Source organism: Mytilus galloprovincialis, chromosome 10 (assembly GCF_965363235.1).
Source record: "Mytilus galloprovincialis chromosome 10, xbMytGall1.hap1.1, whole genome shotgun sequence".
Taxonomy (NCBI): domain Eukaryota; kingdom Metazoa; phylum Mollusca; class Bivalvia; order Mytilida; family Mytilidae; genus Mytilus; species Mytilus galloprovincialis.
In genome coordinates, this window is record NC_134847.1 from 45,139,305 (window position 1) to 45,160,252 (window position 20,948).

General features: G+C 33.6%; 6 non-coding genes and 1 pseudogene across 6 annotated transcripts; all 7 read left to right on the forward strand.

The window, feature by feature from the left end:
- The first annotated feature begins 41 nt into the window (after positions 1–41).
- Positions 42–148, forward strand: LOC143050036 (U6 spliceosomal RNA). The gene has a single exon (XR_012970422.1). It is a non-coding gene; the product is annotated as a U6 spliceosomal RNA (small nuclear RNA).
- A 611-nt stretch (positions 149–759) lies between these two features.
- Positions 760–866, forward strand: LOC143050037 (U6 spliceosomal RNA). The gene has a single exon (XR_012970423.1). It is a non-coding gene; the product is annotated as a U6 spliceosomal RNA (small nuclear RNA).
- A 610-nt stretch (positions 867–1,476) lies between these two features.
- LOC143050038 (U6 spliceosomal RNA) lies at positions 1,477–1,583 on the forward strand. Its single transcript, XR_012970424.1, has one exon. It is a non-coding gene; the product is annotated as a U6 spliceosomal RNA (small nuclear RNA).
- A 611-nt stretch (positions 1,584–2,194) lies between these two features.
- Positions 2,195–2,301, forward strand: LOC143050039 (U6 spliceosomal RNA). Its single transcript, XR_012970425.1, has one exon. It is a non-coding gene; the product is annotated as a U6 spliceosomal RNA (small nuclear RNA).
- Positions 2,302–2,912: 611 nt separating this feature from the next.
- LOC143050040 (U6 spliceosomal RNA) lies at positions 2,913–3,019 on the forward strand. Its single transcript, XR_012970426.1, has one exon. It is a non-coding gene; the product is annotated as a U6 spliceosomal RNA (small nuclear RNA).
- A 610-nt stretch (positions 3,020–3,629) lies between these two features.
- On the forward strand, positions 3,630–3,736 carry LOC143050041 (U6 spliceosomal RNA). Its single transcript, XR_012970428.1, has one exon. It is a non-coding gene; the product is annotated as a U6 spliceosomal RNA (small nuclear RNA).
- A 610-nt stretch (positions 3,737–4,346) lies between these two features.
- On the forward strand, positions 4,347–4,442 carry LOC143050051 (U6 spliceosomal RNA; annotated as a pseudogene).
- Positions 4,443–20,948: the final 16,506 nt, after the last annotated feature.

Here is a 20,948-nt window from a genome sequence, read left to right on the forward strand (position 1 = left end):
GAAATTACGAGTATATATAGGTGTCAGTCGAATCTGTTGTTGTACTCGCTTCGGCAGTACATATACTAAAATTGGAACGATACAGAGAAGATTAGCATGGCCCCTGCGCAAGGATGACACGCAAATTCGTGAAGCGTTCCATATTTTTCTTTGATCAAATATTTGTAATATACAAAGCACAGTAACATGTTTATTTTTTATACAAGTCATCAACATTCTAAACTACATGCGAATTAATACTATTGGACATGGTCAACCGTTGTACTATCTATATTCGTCCTGTGGAAAAAATATCATCTCGGGTTTGTCAGTGTACACTTCTAGTTACTTTAATATATTGTAGAGGTTTCATTACGATTTTCATTGTTCTTGATTGATCCAAATGATCTTGAAAATCTATAATGCATGCATATGGGTACGTTGGTAATGGCTATTTTACAACTCGACATTTAGGTCATTTACGTTTTACCGCTAACTATTTACATTATACGACCACTATATACGTACTAGAAACGTTTGTACCTTTATAGTGTTTAAAACGATTTTCATCCAAAGTTTTAAAATTTCACATTAAACCGGTATACCAAAATGCGTTCTTTTGTAAGTTAGTTGTCCCTAACTACTTATTTTTTCCTTTCCGACTGCGTTTTCTTTTAAATTTTGCAAAAGTTTAACGGCAGTATGCAAATATCTCAAATCCTGAATTTGTATCTATTGTGAAATTACGAGTATATATAGGTGTCAGTCGAATCTGTTGTTGTACTCGCTTCGGCAGTACATATACTAAAATTGGAACGATACAGAGAAGATTAGCATGGCCCCTGCGCAAGGATGACACGCAAATTCGTGAAGCGTTCCATATTTTTCTTTGATCAAATATTTGTAATATACAAAGCACAGTAACATGTTTATTTTTTATATAAGTCATCAACATTCTAAACTACATGCGAATTAATACTATTGGACATGGTCAACCGTTGTACTATCTATATTCGTCCTGTGGAAAAAATATCATCTCGGGTTTGTCAGTGTACACTTCTAGTTACTTTAATATATTGTAGAGGTTTCATTACGATTTTCATTGTTCTTGATTGATCCAAATGATCTTGAAAATCTATAATGCATGCATATGGGTACGTTGGTAATGGCTATTTTACAACTCGACATTTAGGTCATTTACGTTTTACCGCTAACTATTTACATTATACGACCACTATATACGTACTAGAAACGTTTGTACCTTTATAGTGTTTAAAACGATTTTCATCCAAAGTTATAAAATTTCACATTAAACCGGTATACCAAAATGCGTTCTTTTGTAAGTTAGTTGTCCCTAACTACTGATTTTTCCTTTCCGACTGCGTTTTCTTTTAAATTTTGCAAAAGTTTAACGGCAGTATGCAAATATCTCAAATCCTGAATTTGTATCTATTGTGAAATTACGAGTATATATAGGTGTCAGTCGAATCTGTTGTTGTACTCGCTTCGGCAGTACATATACTAAAATTGGAACGATACAGAGAAGATTAGCATGGCCCCTGCGCAAGGATGACACGCAAATTCGTGAAGCGTTCCATATTTTTCTTTGATCAAATATTTGTAATATACAAAGCACAGTAACATGTTTATTTTTTATATAAGTCATCAACATTCTAAACTACATGCGAATTAATACTATTGGACATGGTCAACCGTTGTACTATCTATATTCGTCCTGTGGAAAAAATATCATCTCGGGTTTGTCAGTGTACACTTCTAGTTACTTTAATATATTGTAGAGGTTTCATTACGATTTTCATTGTTCTTGATTGATCCAAATGATCTTGAAAATCTATAATGCATGCATATGGGTACGTTGGTAATGGCTATTTTACAACTCGACATTTAGGTCATTTACGTTTTACCGCTAACTATTTACATTATACGACCACTATATACGTACTAGAAACGTTTGTACCTTTATAGTGTTTAAAACGATTTTCATCCAAAGTTATAAAATTTCACATTAAACCGGTATACCAAAATGCGTTCTTTTGTAAGTTAGTTGTCCCTAACTACTTATTTTTTCCTTTCCGACTGCGTTTTCTTTTAAATTTTGCAAAAGTTTAACGGCAGTATGCAAATATCTCAAATCCTGAATTTGTATCTATTGTGAAATTACGAGTATATATAGGTGTCAGTCGAATCTGTTGTTGTACTCGCTTCGGCAGTACATATACTAAAATTGGAACGATACAGAGAAGATTAGCATGGCCCCTGCGCAAGGATGACACGCAAATTCGTGAAGCGTTCCATATTTTTCTTTGATCAAATATTTGTAATATACAAAGCACAGTAACATGTTTATTTTTTATATAAGTCATCAACATTCTAAACTACATGCGAATTAATACTATTGGACATGGTCAACCGTTGTACTATCTATATTCGTCCTGTGGAAAAAATATCATCTCGGGTTTGTCAGTGTACACTTCTAGTTACTTTAATATATTGTAGAGGTTTCATTACGATTTTCATTGTTCTTGATTGATCCAAATGATCTTGAAAATCTATAATGCATGCATATGGGTACGTTGGTAATGGCTATTTTACAACTCGACATTTAGGTCATTTACGTTTTACCGCTAACTATTTACATTATACGACCACTATATACGTACTAGAAACGTTTGTACCTTTATAGTGTTTAAAACGATTTTCATCCAAAGTTATAAAATTTCACATTAAACCGGTATACCAAAATGCGTTCTTTTGTAAGTTAGTTGTCCCTAACTACTTATTTTTTCCTTTCCGACTGCGTTTTCTTTTAAATTTTGCAAAAGTTTAACGGCAGTATGCAAATATCTCAAATCCTGAATTTGTATCTATTGTGAAATTACGAGTATATATAGGTGTCAGTCGAATCTGTTGTTGTACTCGCTTCGGCAGTACATATACTAAAATTGGAACGATACAGAGAAGATTAGCATGGCCCCTGCGCAAGGATGACACGCAAATTCGTGAAGCGTTCCATATTTTTCTTTGATCAAATATTTGTAATATACAAAGCACAGTAACATGTTTATTTTTTATATAAGTCATCAACATTCTAAACTACATGCGAATTAATACTATTGGACATGGTCAACCGTTGTACTATCTATATTCGTCCTGTGGAAAAAATATCATCTCGGGTTTGTCAGTGTACACTTCTAGTTACTTTAATATATTGTAGAGGTTTCATTACGATTTTCATTGTTCTTGATTGATCCAAATGATCTTGAAAATCTATAATGCATGCATATGGGTACGTTGGTAATGGCTATTTTACAACTCGACATTTAGGTCATTTACGTTTTACCGCTAACTATTTACATTATACGACCACTATATACGTACTAGAAACGTTTGTACCTTTATAGTGTTTAAAACGATTTTCATCCAAAGTTATAAAATTTCACATTAAACCGGTATACCAAAATGCGTTCTTTTGTAAGTTAGTTGTCCCTAACTACTTATTTTTCCTTTCCGACTGCGTTTTCTTTTAAATTTTGCAAAAGTTTAACGGCAGTATGCAAATATCTCAAATCCTGAATTTGTATCTATTGTGAAATTACGAGTATATATAGGTGTCAGTCGAATCTGTTGTTGTACTCGCTTCGGCAGTACATATACTAAAATTGGAACGATACAGAGAAGATTAGCATGGCCCCTGCGCAAGGATGACACGCAAATTCGTGAAGCGTTCCATATTTTTCTTTGATCAAATATTTGTAATATACAAAGCACAGTAACATGTTTATTTTTTATATAAGTCATCAACATTCTAAACTACATGCGAATTAATACTATTGGACATGGTCAACCGTTGTACTATCTATATTCGTCCTGTGGAAAAAATATCATCTCGGGTTTGTCAGTGTACACTTCTAGTTACTTTAATATATTGTAGAGGTTTCATTACGATTTTCATTGTTCTTGATTGATCCAAATGATCTTGAAAATCTATAATGCATGCATATGGGTACGTTGGTAATGGCTATTTTACAACTCGACATTTAGGTCATTTACGTTTTACCGCTAACTATTTACATTATACGACCACTATATACGTACTAGAAACGTTTGTACCTTTATAGTGTTTAAAACGATTTTCATCCAAAGTTATAAACTTTCACATTAAACCGGTATACCAAAATGCGTTCTTTTGTAAGTTAGTTGTCCCTAACTACTTATTTTTCCTTTCCGACTGCGTTTTCTTTTAAATTTTGCAAAAGTTTAACGGCAGTATGCAAATATCTCAAATCCTGAATTTGTATCTATTGTGAAATTACGAGTATATATAGGTGTCAGTCGAATCTGTTGTTGTACTCGCTTCGGCAGTACATATACTAAAATTGGAACGATACAGAGAAGATTAGCATGGCCCCTGCGCAAAGGGTTACACGCAGTCTTCGCTGTTTGCTGATCCGCATGAGAGAAACACGTGAAAAAATTGAAAAGTTATCTTTTGAAAACGGTTCTTTCATTTTTCTATACCTTTTTTATTTTTTTTATTCATAAAAGATAATTTGAATGTTCTTTTCTAAGATTTATTACGGCTAAATATTTCCTGTTGACCGTGTAAAAGATTCGAGAATATACGCTACTGTAAGTAAAAGGTGAACAGTTTATAGTGAAAGGAGTTATAATAAATGAAACTGTCTTTATGATCAAATTTGCATACACCTATGAAGGTTATAGGGTCAAGCAAACCAAAAATTTAAAAGGAAACATACAGCCAAACATATAAACAAACAAGCAAAGGAACAGAATAATCATAAACAGATGGTACTGTTTTGTATAGTTTTATTCAAGCAAATTTAAGCACAAAATTATACAAAAATCCACATATTATATTGACTTTTACATTAGTATCATAATGTTTACAAATAAAGTAAACCATGAACAAAACTGTGATATCTCATAAAGCTTACCTGTGATACTATAGCTTATTTCTCTTGTTTGATAACTGTTACAAATAAAAATAGTATTCCATTTTATTAAATTTTGAATATTGCAAACAAAAATAAAAGAAATAGAAAGATTAAATGTTTCCTAAAAATAAACATATAGAAAAATCGTCATTTTCTACATTTCTTGCTGTTATTTTTAATAGTTCTTAAACTGCAGTCTTAAAAGTGATGCTAATGAAGAATCCAACATTATTGCGGCTCTCCAAACAGTAAATGATATTAATTCAAATAGAGAAAAAGACCATCCACAAAATGCAGATAACTCAAAGAAAAATAAAGATACAAACATAGACAGTTGCGATATAGTACAATGTACTAGAAAACTGATAAGTGTAGATGAAAACACTCTTAATGAGTCTAGTCAAAATGCATTTCAACCGGATCCAGAAGAAGAAACCATTTTAAAATCAGTTGAGACACCAAAACCAAGCGAAACGGGTAAAAAAAATCACCGATGATAACACAGCAGGCCAACCAAATAATAAAAAAATGGAGGGAAAACACCAGAACAAACAGGTGAGAAGAGAAAATGTACCAAATCCAATCCAGCAATAAAAACATCTGAGAAGGATGAAATAATAGTGACGCAAAAGACTAGGATACTGAACCTAGAAAATGAAATTAGACACATGAAAACTGTCATTGATGCCATTCAAGCTGGGAAAGAAACTTCAAATCAAAATCAGACGTCAAATCAAAATGCTCATGCAAGAGAATATTGCCAACAAGAACATATGGCACAAAATCACATCAAAGACATGCTCCTTGATCAAAGGCTACGAGCAATCGAAACCCAAATGATGCAAAACATGTGTATACAAACAGCCATAACAACTCAAATTGAAATACAAGCAAAACAGCATCCACCTGTTTTACCACATATATGCACAGGACAAGTGCCAATACAACCAGGCATTGCTCAAAGGGGAACACCAAGTAATATGCATACAGCATACATGAATCAATATACCTCAATGCCAAATATACATTCAGGAATGAATAGAACATATGATCCACAAACCTATATGAATCCGCATTATGGAACACCAATATATATGAATCACCATAATGACGCATCAACATATATGAATCAACTTCATGGAACACCAGAATATGTGAATCATTATAATGGAACACCAGCATATATGAATCAACAGTATAATCAACCTTATGGAACACCTACATATGTGAATCAGCACCATGCAATGCCTACATATATGAATTTGCATTATAGAACACCAACAAATGTGAATCAACAGCAGATGCCAGGAATTAATACCCACTCTACACCAGTATTAAATCAACATGTACGTCAAGGAACACGTCCACAGGGTATGCCTAACGACTTAAACTATAAAGTTCATACATATCAGCCAAATGTTCAAAGACGTCACGATTCAACCCAGATGTTGAATCCCCAGAATATCCAACAACATACAAAAGCATACAAAAACAGGGCTACTATCTCATCCAAAGAGTAACTGTCGAAATATCAAGGCGAAAATAAATCATGCAGATGACATTCCAATAGTAACAAGTCAATCTCACCACAGTTTCGCAGAAATACAGAACGTAAAGGATCAACAAAGTAGAGGTATTCAAAGTACTAGTCACGAGAGTAAAGAAAACTCTAGTATAGAAGGTATAACAACTAGGAGGTCTGATTCTTACACCAATATTGAAAACGTAGAAAGAATCACAAAACAGAAGGAGAATATAGCTGAGAATACAAATAGAGCATGTAGAGAGAGCATTTCAAAAATACCAACAAACGGCAGCAACAAAGAAAACAACTCTGAAATGCAAAATTTTCGGATGCTAGCCCAAGAAAACCGCCCACCAGATCAAACACAAACAACAATAAACAAAAGGGAGATAATTCATCAATAGAAATTGTTACAAGCAATATTGAAGGACTGAAAACAAATATTGCATTCTTACATTCATTAGATCTAGCAAAAACAATCATATGTCTTCAGGAACACTTTTTATGGGACTTCCAAATTCGAGAATTAAAAAACCTGGTACCTTCAATGGAAAATCATACGAGATGTTCAGACACAAATGATCCAAGAGATAGCTTTAAACTTCCAAAAGGAAAAGGGGGGGTTTCCATATTATGGCCAAATTCATGGACTAATAATGTTAAAAAACTAAAGGATGGCAATGAAAGAGTAATAGCAATTCTAATAACAACGTCTCAAGATATTTGTATTATAAATACATACATGCCAACATGTAACACTGACTCTCAATATGAATATAGAGAATGTTTAGACATTATATTCGATATTATACAAAAATATCAAGAATCTCATAAAATTATACTCTGTGGAGATCTAAATGGAACGTTACTGGATTCAAGGAACAATAAGCATGATAAGATACTTAAAAGCTTTGTGTCCGAAATTGGACTTTCTGCAGGTGTAGATAAAGATGAAAGACATACCTTTTTTCACCATGCTTGGTCATCTTCATCACAGATTGATTATATATTGGTAAATGACAAAAAACTTATCTCAAAATATAATATAGATGAAAAATCAAGTATCAATCTTTCGGCACATACTTCAGTGACAGTGAAAACTACAATTGAGATGCCAGCAAATACAAAACCTGAAAATAAGAACAAAAAAGCAAAGTTCAAACTCCAATGGGATAAAATGGATAAGAGACAATACAATAACCTCATTCAGCAGGATTCTACATCAATTATTGTAGAAAACAATGTCAACACTCAGATAATGGACAACCCAAATTATCAACTTTTCTACAGACTCATAAATAGGAATCGCAGCAATCAACAAACCTCAACAAATTGCTTGAAAATTGATGAAAATTATAATTATGTTCCTGAAGAACAAAGGAAAAGTTTTGCCAAATACTATGAAGATCTTAGTGTACCAAAAGAGAATATATATGAAAATGGCTATCTTAATCTCTGCAAAATTAGGCAGCAACTGTACGAACAGGAAATAGACAAAGAAGCTAAAGACCCAGAACAGTTTACAGAGTCTGAAGTCATGAAGGCAATTGGCAAGCTCAATACTAAAAAAAGTGCAGATGAATCTGGAATAACAGCTGAGCATCTACAAAACTCAAAATCAACCGTCTCTCCTGTGCTAACCTCAATATTTAACAACATAATATTGAAAAGAACAGTACCAGTATCATTTAAATTTGGCATACTTACACCAGTACTGAAAAACAAAAAGATCCAACTGTTATGGGCAATTACCGGGGTATAACAGTAACACCTACTATTGGAAAAACTTTTGAATATGCCTTTCTAGAAAAGCTTAATCTAAAATCAAAAACACTCCTACAGTTTGGATTTACAGAAGGACTGTCACCAATCATGTCAAGCCTGCTTATATCAGAATTTCGATATGAAATAAAAAAATCAACTGAAAACTTCTTTATATCTGTTCTTGACGTACAATCAGCATTTGATGTCGTACAGCATATTATCTTAATGGATAAGGCGCTTGACTAAAATATAAATCCAACTTATTGGAAAATACTAACATAACTATATGAAGGGCTTAGTTCCAAAGTAAAATGGATGGATGGACTAAGTGAACCATTTAAAATCAAGGAAGGGGTAAGGCAAGGCGGTATACTCTCAACGCACTTATACAAAATATTTGTACAAGACCTATTAGTAGAGCTAGAGCAGAACTCATTGGGTTATCATTTGGGAGACATATATGTAGGGGCACCAACTTGTGCAGATGATATAGCCTTTATCTCAAACAACGAGTATGAGCTACAAATAATGCTGAATGTAATAGACAGATATGCTAAAGAGCATCATTATAAAATACATCCTACCAAAACAGAAATAATCGACTGTTCAAAGCGTAAATCTAGCTACAGCTGGACAATGGGAGGCAAAGTTGTAAAAACATCTGATTGTAGTGAGCATCTAGGAATAAAGAGAACAGATGGAAAAGAACATAACTTCAACATTAAAGAAAGAATACAAACAGCTAGAAGAACAAAGTATGCACTTATGGGTTCTGGTGTGCACGGTACAAATGGACTTAACCCTGCAATATCATACCAAATATATAAAACCTATACCAAGATTAACATATGGTTTAGAAGTACTACCTTTAACAAAATCAAATATAGAGGAACTAGAGATATTCCATAGGAAAAACTTGAGGCACCTACAGTCACTACCAGAAAGACATCAAATGCTGTGGTACTGCTACTACTTGGAGCATTGCCTATAGAAGCTGAAATACATAAAAGGCATTTATCACTTTTATACTCTATAGTATCATGTGACAACAGCAAAATTAAAGATGTTATGATTAGACAAATTGCCACTAACTATGACAACAAGAAAAGTTTTTTCAGCAGGATACTGAATATACTTGAGATGTATGATCTTCCTTCCATCAACTATTTACAGAAAAACCTTCCAAAAAGAGATATATGGAAAGAAGAAATTAAGAAAAAAGTAAACCAATATTGGAATGCTCAATTAAAATCTGAAGCTCGTAATAAAACCAGTCTAAAAAATATGAATATAGAAAATTTAGAAGTTGGAAAAACAGCTCAAGCATGGAATCTACAAAATCAACCAAGACTTGAATTAAGAAAAGCAATTATAAAAGCCAGAATGATGACGGGAGCATATATCTTACAGTCAGACAAACACAAGTACACACACTTTGTAGCAGAACCGGTATGTCAACTGTGCAATACAGAAAATGAAGATATTATTCATATGGTTACCTCTTGTCCAGTGTTAAGTACTATAAGAGAAAAAAATTATGTAGAGATGAAAATGGAAATACTGGATAGTATTGATCCAATTAAATGGAATACTTTCTGCTGCAATAAGATGGAAATAACACAACTGATACTGGATTGTAATAATTTCAAAGAAACGCTGAGCATAAGTAGTGAACTCATGACCAAGATAGAGGAAAAATGAAGAAATCTGTTATTCCAACTTCACGCAAAGAGAATAGAAGTACTGGATGCATTAAACAACATATAATATGTGCCATTGAATATATGCATAGTACATGTAGTGACAGTTATACTAGTGTAGAGATTTGAAACAAAAGCCTATATTCAAAGTGAAAAAGGACAATGTAGGATATATTCTGATAATAATATCAATATGAAGGTGAAAATCACCCGTTTACAAGCACAACAACAATATATAATGATCATGATATTGTGAAAGTAATTTTAAAACAACAAGTGAATCAGATAAAGTCTTAACTTTTAATATCACCATAATGGCTTTTATTTTTTTTTTTTTTTTAATAATTCTCTTTTTTTTAAATTTCCTTTAGTCAATATTACTTTGTTAATCCTTTTATCCATTTTAATTTCCTATTTTTTTTTTACTGTAAACTGAATAGGATTTTGTTTTTACAGAGTAATCCATTGAAATTTTAAATGGTACAAATATCTTAAAATATGGCACAAAATAATTATATTAAAATCATAATGTATTTTTAATATGAATTTTGTTTTATCATACTGAGCAAAGTTGGATATCATATCTAGATGAAATGAAAGATATGTTTTAGATTTTAAGCAATGGCTACTATTTTGATATTTTTTTTTTTTTTTTTTTTTTTTTTAACACCATAAACTCCCTATGTAAATTACACCCATGTAAGCATCTATTATGTAGGTTATTTTATTGTCACTGGCATGAATAAGATACACACATCATCGTCACATGTAAATAAGATAAGCATATGATAATAAACAAGTTAAAAAGCAATATCTGTATATATAACTTTAAAAGACACAACAACAACAACAAAACAAAAAAGTACATATAATAACAACCTTACACATAGTGTGCTGTACATAGTTGTAAAGCTGTAAAGAAAGAAAAAAAAAATTATCCACAAAATTACCCTCATATATACTGTAATATCATTAGAGGTGTTCCTGTCTATAGGAAGCTTATACAAAGAAGAAGAAGAAAAGTAGATCTATTTGAGAGGAAAAATGTTGCATGGTAGATTCAAGGTAAGATATTATAGTTAAACTAAATAAGTGAGATTAAAGTCTGGTGTTCAAAGTGACAGAAAAATAGTACAGAATATACATAGGGTCTATCATCTCAGAAGTATACAGACTGACACCAATGATATGTTGTGTAAAATAACAAGGAAATATCTGAGAATGAATTTCCCTCGCCTTACGGCTTGCGAAATTTAAACGTACTAAACTATAATCCAGGTACTTTTGATAACTATTAACATTCTCTCGATTAGTATTTTTCGCAAATACCCCTCCCTAACATGATATATCTGTACAAAGTATTGCAGCTATTTGTGAGACTAGTAGTTTTAGTAATTTTGAATGATTTAAATGTTGGTGTCTTTTTGTTGGTTCACTTTTTCCAATGTGGCCAATCAGCGCATTAATTCACAATTGAATACACTATCAACAAAGGAGATGTGGTTTGATTGCCAATGAAACACTTATTCACCACTGTTTAAATTAAGTGGATGTACGAAATTATAGATCACTCTATGGCTACATTATTGAGAACAGCATTACGTGCTATATTATTTATTTACTTGTCTTTATCACTATTACTTGTTAGTTTTGTCTGATTTTTTTTATATAGTATCCACTTTATCATTATTTATCCGCCATTACTGGACATCACACAGGTTCCCGTAAAATTTTGACGTCATAATACAAAATATCTGACGCCACAATCGAAAAGTGATTGTTGTAAGACGTCAATAGTTCGAGCGGGACAGATTCTTGGATCAGCAGGGATTAACGATAAAGTGTATTATACGTGGCTCTGTACTTTTACATACCGTCATTGTTCTTTAATAATTTTAGCATTTTTGTCATTTATTTTAGATAGACTTTGTCTACATGCCTTTTTGTGTTTCTTTGTTTCATATGACGTGGCTCTGTACCTATACATCCTGTCATCGTGTTATTTGTGCCATGGTAAGTGTTTGTTTACACTTTTGATTATTGGTATATTGAATAATAAGACACGATGTTGACTGCTGTACACATACTTTTTTTTACATTTTTACCTATAAATTCTGTTTTGTTCACACGTCGTTGTCAATATAATGGAATTTTAGGCGACTCTCATACAAGTGAGAGGTTTTTCTAGTTTTATCAGGATTAAGCCACAATTTCTACGAAGAAAATGCCTTTGCAAAGTCAGGAATATGACAGTTGTTGTCCATTCGTTTGATGTATTTGAGCTTTTGATCTTGTTATTCAATTACGGACTTTCCGTTTTTAAAACATTAACTATACACAAAATACAAAATACACACATGTATAACTATTTCCACCAATTCAAAAGTTAAACTATTTAAACAAACTCATGACATAACCAGTTTACAAAAATCAAAAAGATGAACTAGTTCGTAAATTAATGAAATATTATACATTATTTACATATATTATTAAAAGACTTAATGCATCTGTTTTAGGAAAACATTTCTTTTAGAGAAAATAATGCGAAAAAAATAATTTACACTAGTTTTTTTAATATTGATGTCACAAATAAGTTGGGACTTAGGTCTCTCTCTGTCTAACACCATCCACTTTAAAATAAATATGTTCTTTATCCATTTAAACATAATTTGGAGTAGACTATACACGGTCAAACGCTTTATATCATACTGTTAAATTTGGGAATTTACTCCCAAAAGTTTAAAGTTTATAAATAATATGTAAATTAGATTCAGTATCAAAAGTCTCTGAAAATCAACAAAGCAAACATTTGGTTATTTAGAATTATTTTTTCACATATTTTTTAATAACCAGATTTTTTAAGACATTTTGAATGTAGAAAGAGCTTAAAAACACCCGATCCCGACGTCCCGTAAAAGGTCCTGCCCCTCCCCCTCCTTAGAAAGACAACCATGTTATTTCCCCTGTTTTATTAGATTTGGGTTTAATTATTTATACTGGTTTGGAAAATTCTATGAAGTTCAAGACAAAGGTATAAATACTGGGTATTTCTTAGAGACAAAAAATATCTTGGTCAACCAATTTAATACTTGAATTTATTAAACCCTATGCATTTGACATGTGGAAACCAGTGTTGTTCCATAAAGTTATATTTTTGGTCTTTGTAGAGTCTATGTTATTGAATAATAAGGGAGATGTTAAAAGAGTTAATTAAGCACATTTCTGAGTTCCCTATTTGACATAGCAGAATGAGATTGCTATATACAGTGTGTACTATAACCGACAAAAACATTTGTGATTGACTTTACCTTGAATCCGTGCAGCGCATGTGACTCTCACCTACTAGATTGAGATGGTCCAGTGCCGTGCAAAACGCTTTATCAAAAGCCCCTACACAAGAGAGCTTGGAGAAGTTAACTCCTTTAGAAGAATTGAAACTGACACCACCAGAAACTAGCAAAAAAAAAAGCACGTATAACGCTCTTAAAGCCATCCATGAAAAGGTTGCTACATGTATACCTATTTCATCGCACATTGCAAAAACTAGAACTTCGAGACTCCATCAACCGAACATAAAAAGATATGTACAAATCAGACGAAACAAAGATGTTTACAAATACAGCTTTTTTCCCAGGACCATCAGAGACTGTAATAATCTACCAGACGAATTATTAGAGATGAGAGCAATGAGGAATTCAAGACCACACTCACTAAGCTTCTCTGTCGTGGCTAACCAACACAAACCAAAGATAGATGATGTTTTTAACCTACACCTGTTTATAAATTTTGAGCACAATTAGGAACTATTGTTAGTAAATAAATAAAGGCAACAGTAGTATACCGCTGTTCAAAACTCTTAAATGTTATATAGAAAGTTTTTTGTCATGTTGGAAGACGTCAAAGTTAAATTTATAATTGAGTGATGGGTCAAATTACTCTTTTCGAGTGACGATATAGCTTTGTCGTAGATGTAGATGTCAATACTATTACTATCTATTACTACCCATTACTCTCTACTAAATCGTCTTTGTTTGTTAAAAAAAATTTGTTAGCTATGTTGTGCGTCTGTAATGTTACATAGTTTAGGCTCCTGGGTAATAATTATTGTCATTTAAACCTATTTTTTTCAGTTTAGGTTGCTCATCAACACGAGATTAGTTATAAACAACTGTCGTACAATTGGGAGTTTTAGCTATTAAACTAGATTTAACATTTTCTTCGGGAAATGCCTGTATTTAGTCAGGAATATGACAGCTGTTCCGATGATTGGTAGGGTTTGATTTTGTCAGTTTTGATGAACTGTTTACTATTCATTTCTTTTGGACCCTATCTAGCTTGCTGTTCGATGAAAGCCAAGGCTCGGTGTTTAAGACCGTACTTTGACATACAATGGTTTAAATTGTTCTCAATGCTTTTCAACTTCGTACTTTATTGGACCTTTTTTTAGCTTTTTTTTTTTATTTAAGCTTCAATGATGAGTCTTTTTTGTAGACTAATCGCTCGTCTGGCGAAAATACAAAATTTCAATCCCAGTTTCTATAATGGGTTTATTTACTTTTAACTGATTTTTACTTGGATAGGAAGTCATCTCATTGTGACTAATACTAACTCATACTTCCAAAAAAAGTTCATCGGAAGGTAGCAAGATCTTGTTGATAAGAATTCAACTTCGAAAATACACGATGGTCTGCAGTATAGATTTATCATGGGTATTGACATTGTCTTTGATCTTATTCATGTGTCGTTCTTTAATTTGTCTGTATGAATATTACTATTACTGTTAAATCTGTCTTTGCTTATATCCATTTGGCGTGGCTCTGTACTTAAACATCCCGTCATAGACCTGCTACATGTCTTTTCCCAATTAATTTCTTTTTTTCAATTTTGCCTCTTTATCAATTTTACTGCTATAACTAGTGACTACCATTATACTGAAGGGCAATCAGTAGGCTGGCTGTTATCAGTAAACATATAAATTAGTAAGAAAGAAATAATAGAAAAGGAATTGTAGCAAGTCTAATCCCGTCAATGTGTTATTGTTCTGATTATGTGTGTTTTAAAGCTAATGTGTTTTGTGTATATACGCCTTAATGTGAATCTAAGTTACATACTTCGTTGTTTTTTAAGTGATTAACACCGAACATAATGTTGCCTGCTGTTATCCCCCTTTTTGACTTCATAACCTACAACTTTGGCGTACTAAATTATAATCCTGGTACCTTTGATAACTATTTACACCACTGGGTCGATGCCACTGTTGGTGGACGTTTCGTCCCTAAGGGTATCACCAGCCCAGTAGTCAACACTTCTGTGTTGACATTAATTCCAATATTGTGGTCATTTTCATAAACTTCCTTTTTACAAAACTTTGAATTTATCGTAAAATCTAAGGATTTTTTTATCCAAGGCATAGATTAACTTAGCCGTATTTGGCCGAACCTTTTTGGAATTTTGTATCATCAATGCTCTTCAACTTTGTATTTTTTTGGCTTTATGAATATTTTGATATGAGCGTCACTGGTGAGTCTTATGTAAACGAAACGCGCGTCTATAATCCTGATACCTTTGCTCACTTTATTTTCAAAACAAACAAAAATCAATTTTGGTTATGGACAAAACAAACATAATGAAAACTTTAAATGAAGTGTCCTGTGTAAGAATAACGTTCCTCTCTATGGGTTTAAATAGCTTTCATCGGCCTTTTCTGGTTCTATTACATAATGTTCACAATGCCCTCTTATTCAAGTTGCACGCACAACTTCTGTCCTTCCAATTCTGCTTGATTCGAGCAGTTCGATTTCAAATTGAAACACTGCAGTTTTTTGTGGTTTAAATTTATAAAACGCCAGCCGACCGTGCTAGGACTGTATAGTCAGACATGGTCGTTAAAAACTTCCATCATCAACACGCCGTAGAGAAATGTTAAAAAAAAAAGCGAAAGTCAAAATTTTTAAAAAACATTGTGCCTTATCTATTGTCGACTTTATCGGGGTTAATGAATACTATGATCGTTGTACTTAAAAAAAAATAGGATATCTGCCCGGAATTGTTCTACGTGTTAGACATTCATTTCCTTGTCTATTGAAGAGTAATCTTAATTCAAGAGATAATGGTGAATTATGAACTAAATTGAATAAACAGAAAATAGGAGGTTTAACCTTAGTAATAAACAAAAGAGTTGTGAACCAGATTGTGCGTTATCGAAAGTAAACAGAAAATTTAAAGTGAAAGAAATTATATTATACTAGCTTTTGTACATGATAAGTCTGAGCAGAAAGTACCAGGCGGTTATGTAAAAGAAGGTCTCGTCCTTTTTCTATATAAAGTTGAAAGAAATGAAGTTGTTGATAAATATTCCGTATCAACTTCGAAAAATAATACACGATGACCATGAAGTATAGATTCTAGGTATCGACGTTGTTTATCATCTTAATTAAGTTTTATGTAAATCATTAACTAAACTGATTACTAGTTCCTTTGTGTTAATATTCATTTGACGTGGCTCGGTACTTATACATCCTGTCATTGTGTTATTGCTCTCCAGTAAAAAAAAATCTACAATGTGCTCCCTTTATATGTATGCCTTTTGTTTTTCTGTTGACATATTAGTTTGTTTTGTACAAGATTATTATACATTAATAACTGCGGTCTCACTACTTTTGACATTTTTACCGATTAGTACATCATATGCATTTTTCACGTGCACGGATTGACAGATACGTTCCGGTTTGGATGTCAGTAAAATAATGACTTAGCCCCGACTTACTAAACAGAGGTACATTATCTCATCCTTATAGACATAGATATCAGGATTAACATTTAATATTTACGCCAGATGCGCGTCTCGTTTACAAAAGACTCGTCAGTGACGCTCGAATCAAAAATGCTATAAAAGGCCAAATAAAGTATGAAGTTGAAGAGCATTGAGGACCAAAAATTCTAAAAGTTTTGTCAAATATAGCTAAGTAATCTATTATAAATTAAATTTTAATTTTGAGACACTACATTAAAACACTACATTTTCATGTTTTTGTAAGACCAGAAACATACACGCTTCGAATACACATCGAAAATTGACAAGAATATTATTTATCAATAATGTTGTTCTTTATTTCGAGATGCGGGGTTAGTGAGTTTAAATTTACACGTATTGTTGACAATATATTGCTCGGGCCCATCTTTTCAAATTGCTACCGAAACATTTCCCCTACCCCCTTTTTTCTAACATTCTAGATTCATTAACATTCTAGATTCATTTCTGTATTCTTTATCTTCAAATATTATTGTAATTACATCATTTGTGTATTCAGTATATGTTTACCCCATTCTTAAATGTTTGCAAAAAGGGCGCACGCCCGTAAAATCCGCCCTGTCAACATCCTGTATTCTGTGGTCTATATATTTTTTTAACTAAGAAAAAGAACACAAACCCCAATTACCTGTTAAAGCTTCCATCCCTTACCAACATTTCATTAGTATCTTGTTACCAATGTAGATCTATAATTGTACTACATGATTCCAAAGATATCATGTTGAGGTTTGTAAAAGTATTTGAACATTTTGTGCCTCAATATCTTATTTTTCGGCATTAATTGTCTAGTTTAAATCTTTTGGGACCTTTCAATATTTCTAGCCATGAGTCTACCTATTTCAAAACTCGCATCATCGTCCGACAATTCCTGATGTTGCTGTTTTGTCTGAGCATCTCCATCTAGATCCCTTCAATGACGGTGATCCCTCTCTCATTAATATTTTGTCTTTGAGCTTGGGTTCTGCGAGGTGCTGGTTGTTGGTTGTTACTCGAAGACGATGGCTGCTCTTTAGAAATGGGTGGCCTAATGCGAGATTTAAAGGGATGATTTAGAAAGGCGGAGGATTGCTTGAGTAATGTTGACGGTGGGGTTGTGAGATGTTGATGACATATTGTTCTATGTAGGCTTCATAAAAGGACCAGTCTGGTGTTTTAGAGAGTTGGACGACTGGGTGCCGGAAGTGTTCATGGAAGTTGATGGATCAGATTTTCATGACTGGATATAAGAAATTAGTGGCTGGCTATGTGATATGAACAACGGATTGAAAGACGGCTGGTTATTAATACTATATAAATGAGACATTTTTATTAAATGATTTAATGTTGGTGTTTTCAATATACGATTAATATTGGTGTAGTTGACAACGTGTGTTCTAGGGGACAGTTTCAGGCTTCATTTCTGGCATTGACTCTCTCAACAATGTAGTGGAACTTGATTGTGTTGAAGTCGCATTTGTCAGCGTATTTTCCATTGCCTGGTCAGAGAGTGAAAGATCATGATGGGAAGACCCAGATCTGTTTTTCTAGAATTGTCATGTCAACAAATCCCTCATTTATGTCTGTTTGGTCCTCTGTTTCTCTCTCCTCTTCATTCTCCTCCAAGGCAGTCTGGAGTGCCATTCCTGGATGAGTATACAGACACTCAACTCCTATTTACTTATTTGTATACATCATACGGGCCTGGTATGAATGGTCAAGTGGGTTTCCAAAGACATTCTCAGCTGACCTGTTCACCGAGCACCAAAGAAGACTTCTACATATGTTACAGTATTTGTGCGACCATCGACAGCCTGAGATGCTCTGTCCTGGTCCCACCGGTACAAACCTTCCAGCAAAATGGCTACTTTAGGTCAATTTATGGCCTTCAACAATGGGAAAACACTATACCACATAGTTAGCTGTAAAAATGCAAGAAATGAAAAAAAAATAACATCCTGTTTATGTACAAAGCAAAGAAGCTAAATAAATTTAATCCACAATAAATTTGTGTATAAGAAAATTAGAATTAAAAGTTAATATATCTGATACGATACATATCTACTACTCTTGGACTCGTCTACAATAATAAAGTCTTTTTCATTATAATATAATGAACAATATACAGGTATATGTATTATATGTTTGCTTGATCTACTGCTAAACACATAAGTGCATAGATAACCATGCAGTGAGTTCTATAGTGTTCTGATACGATATGCTAAGATATTTTTTTTTCCAATTAAAGGGCATAATAAGCAAAGTAATTTATTACAACGATTTTGATAATTGAAATTTTGACAATTGACATAATAATGTTGATATAAATCATATTTAAATATGAATATAATTATCTAAATTCTAAGATGTTACACCACATCCATTTCAGCGCCACACACATGTTAATAAAAAAAGAGCATAACAATTATATCTAATATTAAGAGGCAAATATTCTCTGTGGTTTAAATAAAAAAAAAACAACATATCTGTACTATATTGATAGCTTTCTCAGTTCAAAACATTTATTAATATAATTTTTTATGTAAACATGTACATGTTTGTATTATTGTTACTTGACTGGAGAAATGTTTCACTTATCTTTTTCTTTCTTTTAATTTTTTTTCAGTTGTCCATGGTTACAATTAACCCTCTGGCATGAAATATTACAAAACAAACCAAAATAAAATGTTCAAATTCACTGGACATAAACCTGTTGAGGTGGAGATGGATGGACTACAAGGTAGTTGACCCCCTTGTACACCTTGATGTGTCTGTCTTCAGCAGCCCCGTCTGTGCATACAGTTTGGATCCACTTGGATCTAGAATGCAGAGCACATAGTTCTGTTGAAACTGCCACATTTCCTCAACTTTGATGGCATCCAGGAGTGATGTTCTTAATAGGTCTCGACCATACTCACCACAATACATTTTCAGAAGTTCACTGATGAGATCTGTGATGTCTTCCGGTTTCGGGGGTGGTTTTCCTAAGATATCTCGACCATGCTCACCACAATAAACTTTCAGAAAGTTCACTGATGAGATCTGTGATGTCTTCCGGTTTCTGGGGTGGTCTTCCTAACAGATCTGGACCATGCTGACCACAATAAACTTTCAGAAGTTCACTGATGAGATCTGTGATGTCTTCCGGGTTTCGAGTGGTGCGACAACAGTGTAAAGATAGTTCTTTCTTGGTGATCCCGTCTATTGGCTGCCTCTTTTGCTAACAGGTCTTCTTTAGCTCGCTTCAGGGCCTCCAGATCCTCACTGCATCACTGAAAGCTGCAACCAGAGAGTAGGCGCAAGAACTTTGGGTACAACGGATGCGATTCAGTGGTACAGGTACTGGCTATTCTAATGAAGTGCCAGATATCTAGTCTGACCTGAATATCCCTCTACTTCTGAAACTTCCTGCCAACAAAGTTTGGTCCGCAGCAGTTACTGTAGACATATAACACCTCTGTTGGTGAAATACCAGCATTCCTATACTTTTTTTCAAATCCGAAAGCATGTCATCTAGGCCAGCACCTTTTCCAGCTATCACTACTGACATCAAAATCTGACCGTATTTATTCCCCACATTGGTCACCCAGGAGGCAGTACAAGCAGCTGTTCCTTGAATATTTCGCAGTACTTTCTTGGTTGAGTCTGCGTTTAAAATTCTGCCATAGGTGGAGGTTAAAGATGCCTTGACATCATTGAGGCGGGAACGTACATCTCTACAGAAAACTGGTCATCCACTGGTATGATGAAACTTTCTCTGGTAATGGTGGTGGCTGAAAAGGAGAAGTGGTAATGAGCCCTAGCTTGGTTGCTTCTGTAAAGGTCTGACAGTCACTAAGATAGTGAGCTGTCCTCTTTAACATCTCCTCTCCATCAAGGTTCTGTCGTAGACGGCTCACACTGTTTCCTAGGCCCCTCTGTTGCAGCATCTGTACAACCTTAAGGTCACATCCCATGTCTTGTGAGTATACAATGGAGCTGGATTCTGTGTCCTACATCAAGCCCTCTCTTGGTTGCTTCTGTAAAGGTTTGACAGTCACTAAGGTAGTGATCGGTCCTCTTTAACATCTCCTACCCATGCAGCTCCTCAAGGTTTTGCCGTAGACGGCTCACACTGTATCCTAGGCCCCTCTGTCGCAGTATCTTTACAACTTCAAGGTCACATACCATGTCGGGTGAGTATACAAGGAAACTGGATTCTGTGAGAATTTCGTCAC